Raw genomic sequence first — 14,494 nt, forward strand, 5'->3', positions numbered from 1 at the left:
TTTTAGTGCAAAGAATACCGGTAACCATTTCTTGGGTAAATATAAAAGATGAGATTGCATGGAGTAAATACTGTATATACTAAACATGTCAAGTCTTAAAATTTCTCCTGTCCAAGATATTGCAAAAAAACTACTCTACCCAAAAATCTCCATAGGTGACATTTTTAAAGCCTTTACAGCTCATCAGTTTAGAGGTAACAGTGAGCTTTGGTACTAGAATTATTGTTCTCACTCTGACATACCTAACAATATCTCACATGTGTGAGGATGTGACTTTGTATTTGCAGATATGTGCGGGGCAATGGGGGTTATGGTTAATGTTTTAATACATTAATTTAATACATTTAATACATTGTATGATAATTTTTTTAACTTTTTAATTTGTATTTATTTATTTTTTCTTTATTGCTATCACAAGAGGGTAATAAACCCCCATGTGATAGTATCGAGTAGGTGACAAATACTATTTTTAGGGACATTTGGGGTCTAATAGATCCCAATGTCTTTCCTGCACTTCACAGAATCTAAGCCAGTACAGATCTGCTTGGTTAGATGTTTCCCTGGCTGCAATGGCCAGTGAATGGAAGATCTGAAACTAGAAGTTATTATAATTTCTGATTTAATTTTGTACAGAGAAGATCAGGCATCAATGTACCTTAGTCTTCACCAAATCTCCATCCTGCAGCCCACTGATGTGGTCCCAGGTGGGGGACCTGGGAACCTCTCTGGAGGGGGGGGGGGGCACTAGCAGGGGGAAACCAAATGCTGTGAAAGTGATCAGCAGCTATACAGCCACTGCATCACCTTCGCTTTCAAGATGGATGAACAAAACAGGTACAATTTGCTGCCATTCACTCTTTGGATGTAAGTAGTAGATCAAAACAGCCAAACTAGTTAAAGGAGAATTTCAGGTATAGCTATTTTATACCCAATTACTGTGGTCCAGCTTGGTTCAATGTAACTTTGCATATATCATATCTGGTCGATGTCCCTGAAAGCTGGAAAACACTGATGTAGACACCGATACACCAGAGATCTCCACCTGCTTCCTGGTCCCGCACCGAACAGCTGCCCTGCTGCATTTTGAACACAGGAAGCTGGCTGCTCAGGCATGAGCTCCATTCAGAGAATGCTTTTCATTTTCCGAAAGAATGCAAAGCATTCTCTGATTGGAAATGGTGAACAGGCAGTGAAGTCACGTAAACATGCACTCAGAAAAGTTAGACAGAATTAAAATCAATAAGCACATGCAGGGGCAGAGTGACAACTCATAGGGCCCCCAGGCAATAGGGGATCATGGGGCCCCTGTGTCCTTGCCCAAACTCAAAAAAGCCTATGAAAAAGGTACCAGGGGCATCTCATGGGGCCCCCTACTGACCCCGGGGCCTCGGGCAGTGCCCGAGTTTCCAAATGGTCAGTCCGCCCCTGAGCACATGTAAGAATGTCTTTACTGTCTTTCTAAAAATGTTATACAAGAAAAGAACTAGATAAGGTAATCTGGTCCCAGTGAGCAATAATAAAACCAAGACAAAGAAATAAAGAAAAATAAATATCATAAGTATGTAAGCATAAGTATAAAGATAAAAGTATAAAAATAAATGATAACAATATTAGATTAATAATAATTAATACTTTTTAATACTTTATAAATACTGTATAATAATAATAATAATAATAATAATAATTTGTTTAATGTGAACAACAGCTACACATAAGAAGCAACAGAATGCTCAGTAAGATTACAATATTATCACTTGTAAATTATATAGACCTTCCAAGAGCTGTATGTTTCTAGGGCTTCTAGGAAACAAAAGCCATATTTTATCCCACTAATCCAAGGTTAGGAGAATTATTAAACTTAGATTCCTAATGGAAACAATAGAGAGGAGCAAGGCAAGATGTGTTATTTAGGATGTATAGCAACAAGACTGCTTCCTTTATAGTAGGAGTAGATCTGTATAAGTAGAGTAGGGAATCAGGGCTCAATTTATTTAATGATTTGTTGGCTAATGAGGTGACTGGGTTCTTGTAAGGTTTCGCAAAATCAATTTATTTCTAAGGAGAAGTTAAGAAATGCACTAGTTTAGAAAATGAATGTATCCATGTGAAGATTACTCCTTAATAATTAATTATTTAAAGCCACATTACTTGGGTTTTTTTCCCTTCGTCTAGATCAATTATGGGTATTGGATAGTGTATACGGAGGTTTTCTGTGTGTGTGCGTATGTGTGTTTTGTCTTTTTGTTATTTTTTTTATTGATTGAACTAGGTGTAGAATTATTCACTTTGAGGTCATCACAGAGGACAAGGAGGCACTCTTTCCATCTGGAGGAAAAGAAATTTAATCTCCAAATTTGGAAAGGTTTCTTCACAGTATGAGCTGTGAAAATGTGGAATAGACCCCCTCAAGAGTTGGTTCTGGCCAGCTCAGTGGATTGCTTTAAAAAAAGGCCTGGATTCTTTCTTAGGTACACAGAATATAACTGGATACTAACATTTATAGGTAAAGTTGATCCAGGGAATATCTGATTGCCTCTCAGGGGATCAGGAAGGAATTTATTCCCCTGCAGGTGCAAATTGGATCATGTTTTGCTGGTTTTGTTGCCTTCCTTTGGATCAACTCTGGGTATAGGATTATAACTTTTTTTTTTGTTGAACTGGATGGACTTTTGTCTTTTTTCAGCCAGACTAAGTATGTAACTATGTAACTGGGTGGACTAGTGTCTTTTTTCAACCAGATTACTATGTAACTATGTAACTTCACTCTGCCAAGATGCACATGGAAGGTAGGCTAGGCTGGTTATAAACAAGGCGTACGGATGATCTGATATTTCATATTTATCTTCACAATTTAAAACCTTTGTTTTTTTCTATTTATTGTCAATGTAATGAAAAGTATTTACACATTTATATACCCAGTGTGTTAATTTAATAGCACTGATACATACTTCTAATTCATTTTTAATACTTTAAGCTACAAAATGTGTAGTAAATGTATATCCATTGTGATTTTAATGAGCAGGTGATGATGTCGTGCAACATTTGTGCCACTGAATGACTTGAAAGCTCTAATAAAAGTTTGACTTTGGGCACTATAGAAAATGCTATGCAGTATAATATATATTTCATTAAAAATGGATTATATGTCATTTTAATAAACACTATTATTTAATATATAATATTGTATCAAAATATATTAATAAAACATTTTCCGCGATATTAAAGAATTCCTAAAAATAAAGATAGTTATAAAAAATATATATGTTACATTATCAGATTTTAGAATGACAATAGGTTTGCAGAAGGAAAATTGTCTTTATTGCCATAACTCACTCTGTAAAGAAGAAAATAAATTAACACATAACCACCAGCCTTGCAGTTAAATGGAAACAAAATGGGATCATTACAATTATTAACTTAGACAAATCTAGTATCAAAACATAATCCACTCATTCTAAAAATATGACTCAACTGTAATCTTGATAATCATTTAATAGCAAAACTAAATGTTTTGTTTATTAAGAGAAATGATTAACAAATATACAAGCACAATGTTATTTTCTTCCCATGAGAATTGCCTCCGTAAACTACTGCAAGCTGTTTATAATAAAATATATATTACAATGTAGAAGAGTGAACTGCTTTTTTTATTAATCTATATGTAAATTAAAAGAGTAGACCTTTCTGATCCAACCACCTTAAAATTCACTAATATGCAGCCTTTGCCATTGATGTTACCAAAGTCATTGGTATCTACTTATATACACTGAAGTTTTCCAGACTCAAGTCAACATATCCAGAAATATGCAGTGAAGCAGTACAAAGAGCAAAGGTAATATGCAGTGTTCTATAGCAAAAAAAATCAACAATAACTTTATTAAGCCGTTTTCGGTTGCTGTAGATTACTGAACTTATTTCGCACATCACTGCTGAGCTTATGCGTAAAGCCTTTTTTTTTTCTATAATATCAACCTGGAATTCCAAAATAATGATCTGTTGCAAGAACAGACACGTGAATGTCATGCCCTTATGACACTTCATCCATATTATTATTATTGTTATACAGTATTTATATAGCGCCAACAGTTCGCTCGGCGCTGTACATTACAATGGGGGACAATACATGAGACAGTACAATAACAATACAGTGCGAAACACGAGGGGTTCGAGGGCCCTGCTTCTTGGAGCTTACAATCTAGGAGGGAGGGGATAGTGGTACAGGAGGAATAGCTGTGGGGGATGGAGTGGTAGGAAGAATGGAGGAGATCGGCAATTAGCTGAGGGTGGGGTAGGCTTCCCTGAAGAGATGGGTTTTTAGGGTGCGCCTAAAGGAGAGGAGAGTGGGTGGTAGTCTGATGGATTGGGGTAGGGAGTTCCAGAGGATAGGTGATGTCCTGGAGAAGTCCTGGAGGCGGGCATGGGAGAAGGAGATCAGGGAACTAGAGAGGAGGAGGTCTTATGAAGAGCAGAGAGTGCGTTTTGGGTGGTATTTGGATATTAGGTTGGTGATATAGTTTGGGGCAGAATTATGGACAGCTTTGTACATCAGTGTTAGCAGTTTGAATTTGATCCGTTGGACAATCGGAAGCCAGTGGAGATATTGGCAGAGGGGGGTGGTGGAAACAGAGCGGTTGGTAAGGTGGATGAGTCTGGCCACCATATTCAGGATTGACTGAAGTGGGGATAGCCTGTTGTGAGGCAGGCCAGTGAGGAGGGAGTTGCAGTAATCGAGTCGTGATATGATGAGGGAGTGGATGAGCTGCTTAGTAGTTTCTGGGGTTAGAAATGGGCATATTTTGGCGATGTTGCGGAGGTGGAGTCTGCACGAGTTTGTTAGCGATTGGACCTGGGGCTGGAAGGATAGATTGGAGTCTAGTATGACACCAAGTACTCTGGCTTGCGGGGTGGGCCTGATAGTGGCATTGTTGGACGTGATGGAGAAGTCAGTCGGGGGGGGGGGGTGCTCGGGCTGGGGGGAAGACTAGGAGCTCAGTTTTGGAGAGGTTCAGTTTAAGGAAGTGGAGCGACATCCAATCTGATATGTCTTCCAGTAGGCCGGTGATTCGGGCGGAGACTGAGGGGGTGAGGCGAGGGGTCAAGAGATAGATTTGTGTGTCTTCGGCATAGAGGTGGTAGTTGAAGCCGTGAGAGTGTATCAGTTGGCCAAGGGAGGAGATGTAGATGGAGAAGAGAAGGGGCCCGAGGACAGAGCCTTGAGGGACCCCAACAGAGAGGGGGAGTGAGGGGGAGGTGGTAGCGTTATAGGTAAAGCTGAAGGAGTGTTGTGATAGGTAGGATGAGAGCCAGGAGAGAGCGGAGTCTCTGAGGCCAAGGGAGTGTAGTTTCTTGAGGAGGAGGGGGTGGTCAACTGTGTCGAACGCCGCGGAGAGGTATGTGTGCTGCATTATAGCTCTACTACAACACTCTCATATTACCATAGTGGAACTAAACATCTGAGTACAAATCAAATACAGGACAGCATTCAATTCCTGTGCTGGAACCCAGTAATTTCACATTGCCCCCTTCCCACTAAGCCATGCACCTTTTGTGTATTAGGCCAAGGAATATACATCTGGAATATCTAAGTAGATTGTAAATGCCTGAGAATCCAATGCTGGACAAGTAAGGCAGAAGAAAGGGTATAAAGCCTGTAATCTTTCAAGGCACTTTATAAACTATAGTGATGTAAAGTTTGTACATTTTAGGGGGGGTGCAGAAACTTGTACTGCCAATTCACAAATGATGTAAAAGAAAAATCCCTGTGCAACTGTGCTATATCAGCCCAGTGTGCCTGTGTGGCTATATATGTGAATACCAGGGTTGCTGCTGCTCAAATAATGCGCAAAACCACATACCATTGATAAATAAGGGCTGCATTCACCCAGTCCCTAATCACCTATACTATGTTGCACCAACCTTATAAATAAACCTTTATATATAAATAAATAAATGATTAAAAAAACAATAAAAAAATAATTCCAGCAATTATATAGTCTGTAATGATACACCAAATAAATTATCCGTGAAAATCATTCTAAAGTTCTATTATAGTTCAATACAAAGTGCAAGTGCCATAAAGGTGCAAAATCATGTGCCATAAATCTTCTCAAATAAATCAAGTGCTGTGCTCCATGCCAATATACTCCACTCCAAGTGCACTATCCCAAGCCCTCCTGGGATCGAACTCACCAGAGGATATTGACCACCTGAGTGTACACTATGGTAGGTCAGTGAGCGCTGTATCACAGCCCTGCTGAATGTGGCAATATCCCAGGGACAGGTGTTCACTGCTCACTTAACCCATAGAGGATAGGGAATCAAAAAGAAGCACTCCTCATAGCATATCTGTTTATTAAAACCATCATTAAAAGCATAAAAGATTAAAATCACAACAAACAGTACCCACCCTGGCACCCTGGAAACATATGCCAAAAGCTCTCAGGCAACGCTGCCACTCTGAACCAGCATGGGAGCCAGCATGCGTTCCACCAGGTGGAAGTGGCTTGTGAGGTGGAAGTCCCTGCCAATACCTTGTGCAGCAGTTTTAATATAAATTAATGTAATCACAAATACAAAACAATGTTTGCACTTTTCTTCCTGCTCACAAAAAGGAGAAGCATATTCACCTCTGCTTTGAAACGCATCACCACTAGAGAAAAACAATTACTTGATACTCCACTCTGGTAGATTGGCAATCTTATCTACTTTATTTTGTGAATCATAAATGTTGCCAAAAACTATGTTTTATGGACTCCAAAAGATTGTTTTTTTTAATGTGATGGGCAAGAAAACTGAGCTCCCCATACATTGTAACCCTTAAGTATAAACATACACAATGGAAATATTATAGAGTAAAATGTGTAATTTATTTGGAAAACATCCCTAATTTACCTATAACCAACCAACTTACTTTTTGTAGTGAAGACTGAGGAGATGGGGCATAGACAAACCTGCAATTAAGATATTGAGGGAAAAAAAGAATCAGTGAAGACTAAAATTGTTAGCTGTGTGAGATAAATTGATAGACAGAGATCAAGCTTAACAATGCTTTCGATTTTAGAACACTGCAAACATTTCTCCTTTTCTTTTTAATTCAAACAGTGCATTAGTAAAGACAATAAAGATAATTGGAGAAGCACAGTAGGTAATTGCTGGTCACAGAAGCAAACATCCCATACAGTTTTTCAAATCTAAAGAAGCTGCCCTTTCAATTTTTACGGTCATTAATTTGACAACAAATGCTATATTTGTAAGGGGAAATGACAGGATGGAGCACTTCTGACACTTTTAATTCCTGCAACTCCCTGCATATGTATTCTATGCATTAGATAAGGAAGTACAAGGAAAAGGAAAAGACTTTTCAGAAAGTGGAAATAATGGCTGACAGTGTGCAATAGATTAGCTTTCTCTGGTACATATTCTTACTTTTTCTTCATCATCATCAACATCCCTTATGGCTCAGGAAAATGAAATAATGAACATAAATGGGAAACAAAATTATTATAATGACTATTTGTTTAATTCATTTCCTAAATGAAAGGAAGGGAGATGTAAAATACTCCTCCTCTGGTGAATAGACAAGCTTACAGTGCCACTCCAAGCCAGACGGCACAACTGAGCATTCGTCCCATTTGTTATCAGAGAGGATGGACACCACTCAAGCCAGCCTGGTCAGGTCGGGATGTGTATGATGGCCTCAATTGCCCCTCCACCCACATCCCCTGATGCATTTTTCCCTGCCCATTGTGGCTTGGTCACAGAAGTGAAATTCTATGAGACAGTCGCTAAAACTGCAGGTAAAGTGCATGAAAATTGCCAATACATTAGCTCTTTGACCAAAATGCAGAACACCAATGGGAAACTGACCTTATACTGCAGGTGGCAGTCATATAGTACAGCATGGTCTGAAAGTGTTTACTAGAGAGAAATACGGCTAGAACTACATAAGCAATTTTATTCTTGGAGACTTGAAAAAAATTACAATGAAGCAGGAAGGTTTTCAGGACTGTTAAGAAATGAGTCTTACAATTGTAATGTCACAGGAGTACATTTAACTGGGAAAAAAACTCTCACCTACCCCCTAAACAAGTGAGTGTTCAGTGAAAAATCTCTCACTCCCTTTAAAGTCTATTGAGGAGACAAGAGGATATTAATCAGTAATAGTTTCTTCTAGCAAATGAATTGTGTGATTGAGCCTGATCAATCATTTAGTCATGCTACTGTCAGTCCCTTGTGCAGTAGCCTTAATGGAAATGAATGTAATACAAAGCAAGCAAGTGATCGTATAACATTGTAGAAATGCCACTATGTTGGAATAAAAAAAAAGCATGTGAATCCCTAGCCTAACACTACCAGCAAAATGGAACACCTGGTGAAAGCTTAAAAAAAAGGCCACATGCTTGTCTTTAATTTATAGGTTACAGAAAGTGTCTTTTATAATGTGAAAGAAAAAAGGAATAATTCACATTATTGTTCGAAATAAAATAGTTGGCAGAAAGGTGGTCCCACAGGATGCTGCAAGGTGAAGTGCAAAGATCAGAAGCATTTGTGCAGCAGGAGTGCAGTGATTATAGACAAGATTTTAAAGCCGCTTAGCTTTTACCAAACAACTCTTAAAAACAGCTTATATTTACCTCCCCCCCATCTCTACACAAACGGTCGCCTGGGATCTTTAAGCAATTGTAGGCTAAGGATACTGTCTTGTATCATTTTTAAGTCAAAAACTAGTATACTCATGTAACTGCAATAGAGGGATGTATGGGGCAAAACACTTACTTTGCAGGAACAAAAGTATCAGGGGAGTTGTATTTACCATTATAGCCTTTAAGGATGTGAATCATAAAATCTTTGCAGATTTCTAGCTATGTGGAACTGCTCAAAGCCACCTTACCCTGCCTTCTGATTGAAAAATAACAATGATAACAGATTGTTGCAGACTTTTAATTGTTCCCTAAATAATACCTGACACCAACTGGTGATAACTTACTGCCACAATCATCTGTTCGATTGAAGACTTCTTCCTCCCTTATAAAAGGTCCTAATGTTAAATCACAGAACTCAATAGTTAAGACCCTGTACGATTTCCTAATATTTATAACACTTTTCATCGTGATAAGAGAACAAGTAGAGCTAGTAGCCAAATACAGTACATCCTTTATAGATAATTAAGTCAACAATCATCTTAGGAAAAAATAAGTGTTCTGAAGATTATTGAAATTTATTTAAATCTGCTTATGTTACATGAACATAAATTATATGGTTCAGGCGCTAAAAAGTAACAATATGCTATAGGTCATACATGAATAATCTCTAGTCCATATGTCCACCTGGCGACTCTACCAGGACACTGGTCAATCCTGTATTGTTGGATTCTTTGTGCTTTATGGCAACCCAGCAGCTCTACAAGGAACAATACCAGGAGTGGTGTAATACAAACTTTATCCAACAATCCACATTGAGCACTTGGGAAAGCTCTTATGAGTGTGAAGTCATGGCACACTGTTTTGTATACATTCATAAGTCATTCATAAGTATTATAGTTCAATAAAATTCATATGCACATAATAAAATATCCGCATGGTTAAGAAACAAACCAAGCCCATGTGTGGGCATATGGTATCTAATCAGTGCGCTACAAGTAGATGGATATTTAAAATCCAAGAGGACTCAGCCCATAGATAGGATGGTGACAAGCCAGTGGTGAGATGGAGACATAGGGAACAATAGTGATTACCTCAATCAGACAAAAGCAACAGGAAGATCACTGGGTGCACACCAGCAGCGGGGCCACATGGAAGTCAACACTCAAGATGCTGGCTGGAAGGGTAGAATGGATAAAAGGGAAGGAAGCAAACACTGTTGTCCAGCTGGTTTCCAAAGCTGGTGCACTGAAAGTAATGTCGTCAACCAAAGAGGAAGAAATTACCAGAAATGGATGGAGCTTGCATTTCAGCTGACATTTGGTTCTGTCTCTGCTATCCATTCTACCCTGCTATCCATTCGTCTGATAGAGGTAATAACTATTGTTTCCTATGTCTCCATCTCACTACTGGCTTATTTATTTATTACAGCTACTTACAGTATATAGAGCCTTCAATTTATGCAGCGCGTTTTATATATATATATATATATATATACACAGTATATATATATATATATATATATATATATATATATAGTACATTCACATCAAAATCAGTAGCTTGTCATCATTTTATCTATGAGCTAAGTCAGCCGAGCTCTTGGATATTACATTTTCTGCTTGTGGCACACTGTTTAGATACCTTATGCCCACACATGGACTTGGTTTGACCCTTAACCATGCAGATCATTTATTATGTTCATATGAATTTTATTGAACTATCATTTCTACAATAAATTACTTATGACTGTATATAAAACAGTGTGCGGTGACTTCACATTCATAAGAGCTTTCCCAAGTGTGGATTGTTAGATACAAGTTACATCAAGAGGTCTTGAACAACAGGAAGGTTTGTCCACCAGTACTTTTCCCAGGCAAAAAGAGGGGAGAGATTCTCCTGAAAGTTGGTTCTGAAAAAGAACTGTTGGTAAAAACTAAAAAAAATCACCTACAGTACTTAATAATCAAATTAAGAAAAAAAAATGGTAATGAAATGCGATGCTAAATAAACTGAGCTGTTCCTTCACAAATCCATGGAGAACTGAATATCAAATACAGCTGATGTTAATTTTTATAACAAAAGGAGGTGAGGAGGAGAGTTTCAGCTTAAGTCTATGAAAAAACACAATTGCATTAATTACATTTGTGCAAAGAGACGTAGGAGTTTTAGAACAAAAGAAGTTGAAAATTCAAATAGAGGAATCTTTTAACTCAAAGCAGCTATTCATACTCCTCTTTTAATACCAGTCTGTTAGAGGATAATGAGTATTTGTGGGCCGGTAGAGACCATCAATTGCAATCCGCCAAGTCTGTTGACACTGCTGTCTATGCCAAAAACTGTTGCTAAGCTAAACTGACTCTAGTTATGGATGGCACAAAACAAGCTTTGTCAGTGCCAATTTATCTTTGTCAATTACAAGAACTGTAATTTAAATAAAAAGACTGCTATACAAACTATTGTACTTCAAGCAACTCACACTAAAAAAGACAGCATTACACTCAGTGCAGCAATTCAGATAATTCATATTTCCTATTGTTAGTTTATGAGTGCTGCAATTTGTCTGTTCAATTATTCTATGTGCTTCTTTTAGTTTCTCCTTCATAATTTATTTTTAATATGTGACCCTTTTACTTTTTGTGTGTTCTCTTTAAAGTAAGACATAATTCAAGGTATTTTACTTAAATACTTCATGCTGACACATAGGGGTAGATTTACTAAAGCTGGTTCACTCAGAATCTGGTGCACCTATGCATGGTAGCCAATCAGCTTCTAACTTCAGCTTGTTCAATTAAGCTTTAGCAATAAAACCTGGAAGCTGATTGGTTTCCATGCAGAAGTACACGAGATTCTGAGCGAACCAGCTTTAGTAAATAAACCCCATACAGTCTTTACACTAAAAAGTAAATAAACATAAAAAAACATATGTCATAAGAGATGCCACCTTTATATGACAACTAGACATTGTGTGCTGTAGAAATGGACACAGCAGATACAGTTGAATCATCAAATTAAATTTAGGATTTAGTAGGACTGTTTGCCTGAATATAAATGGTTCTTTCTGAAGAAAACAGAGATAATGTTGATACAGATGCTCATCGTCTATATGCTTTTTTCTATATGTCCTAAACATTGTGTGCAAATTAACAATTTCAAGTAAATCTTGAAATAAATGTAACCATACACAGGTAAATATCTCACCAAGGACAATGGGTGTGGTGGTATCTACACATCCTTCAGCAACATCTAGCACCAGAACCCAATAGTAATTTTAACATGCATACTTCACAATAAGTGCCTTCAACCACTGGATGCACTCATTAGCAACCTCTTGCAATTGTGAGATCAGCTCAATCATCGCAAGCGCTAATCACCACCATTTATGGAGTAAGGCAGCCCATAGACAAGTCTTTTTTTTTTTTCAACTAATAAGTTGAACTAAAAACAATGACTTGATTCCCACATCCACTTACTCAGTGTGGATGGGGAAATCCTCCTGACAGAGGGGAAACTGACTCCCCACTGATCAGCACTGCCGGCTATAGCTAGTGGTTCTGTCCGATCCAGGAACATCCAACTGGGTGGTTGTACAGAAGGTGATCGTAGATCAGCTTCTGTACAACCTCCCTGCCCATACATGGATTGAAATTCGGTCCATCCCCGCTGAACCAGCCTAATTTTGATCCATGTATGGCTGGCTTAACTGACAGATTTTTAAAGGTAGAGAAAGAATCCTTATCCTTTTCCTGTCTCACTGAAGGTCAGTGGTTCACTAGATATTGAAGAAAGAAATCATACCTACCTACTTATTCCGGGTCAATGGATCATTACAAAATATAATCTAGATCTGCTTACATCAAATATACAAAAGTATTAAAATTCAGTAATAAAATTATATATCAAGTCACTATTGTGTATTGTCACCTCTTCTGTACTCTCTTTTCACTTATGATTGCGTACCTATCTATGCATAAAACAGTATTGTTAAGTTTGCTGACCACACCATGGTGGTAGGCCTGATCAGAGGTAAAGATGAAACAACTTACAGGGAGGTGATCCGACACCTAGTCACATTGTGTGAGGACAATAACTTGGAATTTAACACCAAGAAGACAAAGGAGATTATTGTGGATTTCAGACAAACTGGTAATCACACCCAGGCTGCCATTAACATCAATGGAGCTGTTATTGAGCTTGTTAACAGCTTTAAGTTTCTTGGAATCCACATTTCTGAGGATCTCACCTGGTCTCTGAATTCTTCCTTCCTGTTCAGGAAGGCACAACAGTGCCTATATTTTCTGAGGAAACTTAAAAAATCCTGTCTGTGCTAAAGGATATTGGAGCATTTTTATCATTGTACTATTGAGAGCATCATCACAAATTACATTTTAGTGTGATACAGCAGCTACACTGCTTCAGACCGCCAAACCCTTCAGAGGATGGTGAAAACCGCCCAACGAATTATTGGTGTTCAGCTTTCCACCTTGGAGGAAATTTACAAAAAACACTGTACAAAGGACAAGGGGCATCATTAATGATGCCTCTCACCCTAACCATAGACTGTTCATACTCCTTCCATCAGCAAACGATACAGGTGTCTCAGAGCCCCTACAAATAGACTGAAAAATATTTTTTCCTCTGTGGCTGTTAAAGCATTGAACAGCTAATTATTAGACAATATTGCATTACTGTATATTTTATTCATCATTGCATTAGTGAATATTTCATCCATTAATGCGCTACTCATTGCACCGATTATGGTATTACTGCATATACCATACCCCTATATTAGTTATACTATTATTTATTGTAAATGGGCCATTTATGCACTTCTGGTTGGATGCTAACTGCATTCCATTGGCTCTGTACATGTACTTTGCACAATGACAATAAAGTTGAATCTAATCTAATTTAATCTAATCAATTGAATAAACTGAATTACGTAATAAAGCCAACCTAGCAAACATAGGAGAAAATGGCAAGGGAATGTGATTTGCACCTGAACTACTATTCACAATGTAAGCAACCTATTACTTCACAAACCAAAATTAAATGAAAACTTTTTATATTAACGTTATTTAAATTTTTTGGGATTATAGTTCATTAAATGTGTACATTTAGAATACTTATTTTTTATCTTATTATCTGAAATGAGTTTTTTCATCTTTTTAATAAGCATATATATAAAATGTTTATTTTACAAATATACATTTATTATAGGATGTATTCATGAAATCATGCTGTGTTTTCTAATATGATATCTCAGTACTGCCGTTATACTTTCTAGCAAACGTTGTTAATCTAGCAGTTAAGACACTGCCTTCTCTGCAAGCAAAGGAGAGGTTACATCTATTCTCTGCTTCATTTAGATTTAATTTAAGAATAGATACTGCCTGAACAAAAGGAACCTACATTGAGACTAGACATTAAATGGAGCATACAGTGAGCATGTACTAGATTCACAAGCAATAAAAACTATCTGTTAGGCAGATGGTCCCTTAGAGTAGGTAACAGCTACCCTCAATTTATATCAAATATAAATGGAATGTAGCCGTTACCTGCTCTAAGGAACCATCTGCCTAACAGATTCATCCCTTGTGAATATAGCGGATGCCCCCCTGTTGGATAATTCAGCTTTACCCAAGTAAGTCCCAGTTCTATTTTTATGAAATATGTTAAGTCAAGGAGGGGTGGATTGGTATGTGTACTTATTGGAGGCCACCGCTTTTTTGAATTATTGCAGGACTATTGCTCCTATAGTTGGGATGAAGTAATTTTTGTGCTACTGCTATTGTGTGATAGTATAAATTAAAAAATCCTTAACATCTTGGTGTGGCTCCCATGTAAGTATTATA

At 37.7% G+C, this 14,494-nt stretch overlaps 1 protein-coding gene across 5 annotated transcripts in view; it reads right to left on the reverse strand.

The window, feature by feature from the left end:
- The window catches only part of LOC149452722 (poly(rC)-binding protein 3-like), a 1,138,846-nt gene that overhangs the window by 1,052,701 nt on the left and 71,651 nt on the right, over nt 1-14,494 (reverse strand). The window contains exon 2 of one of the 5 annotated variants that reach the window (XM_089689054.1): nt 6,911-6,950. The exons of the other annotated variants lie outside the window; for them this stretch is intronic. The gene's annotated coding sequence lies outside the window, so the exon portion shown is untranslated. The remainder of the gene's footprint in view (nt 1-6,910; nt 6,951-14,494) is intronic. 5 annotated transcript variants of the gene reach the window in all.

Source organism: Staurois parvus, unplaced genomic scaffold (assembly GCF_062004578.1).
Source record: "Staurois parvus isolate SC_StPar_1 unplaced genomic scaffold, SC_StPar_1.0 ptg000468l, whole genome shotgun sequence".
NCBI lineage: Eukaryota > Metazoa > Chordata > Amphibia > Anura > Ranidae > Staurois > Staurois parvus.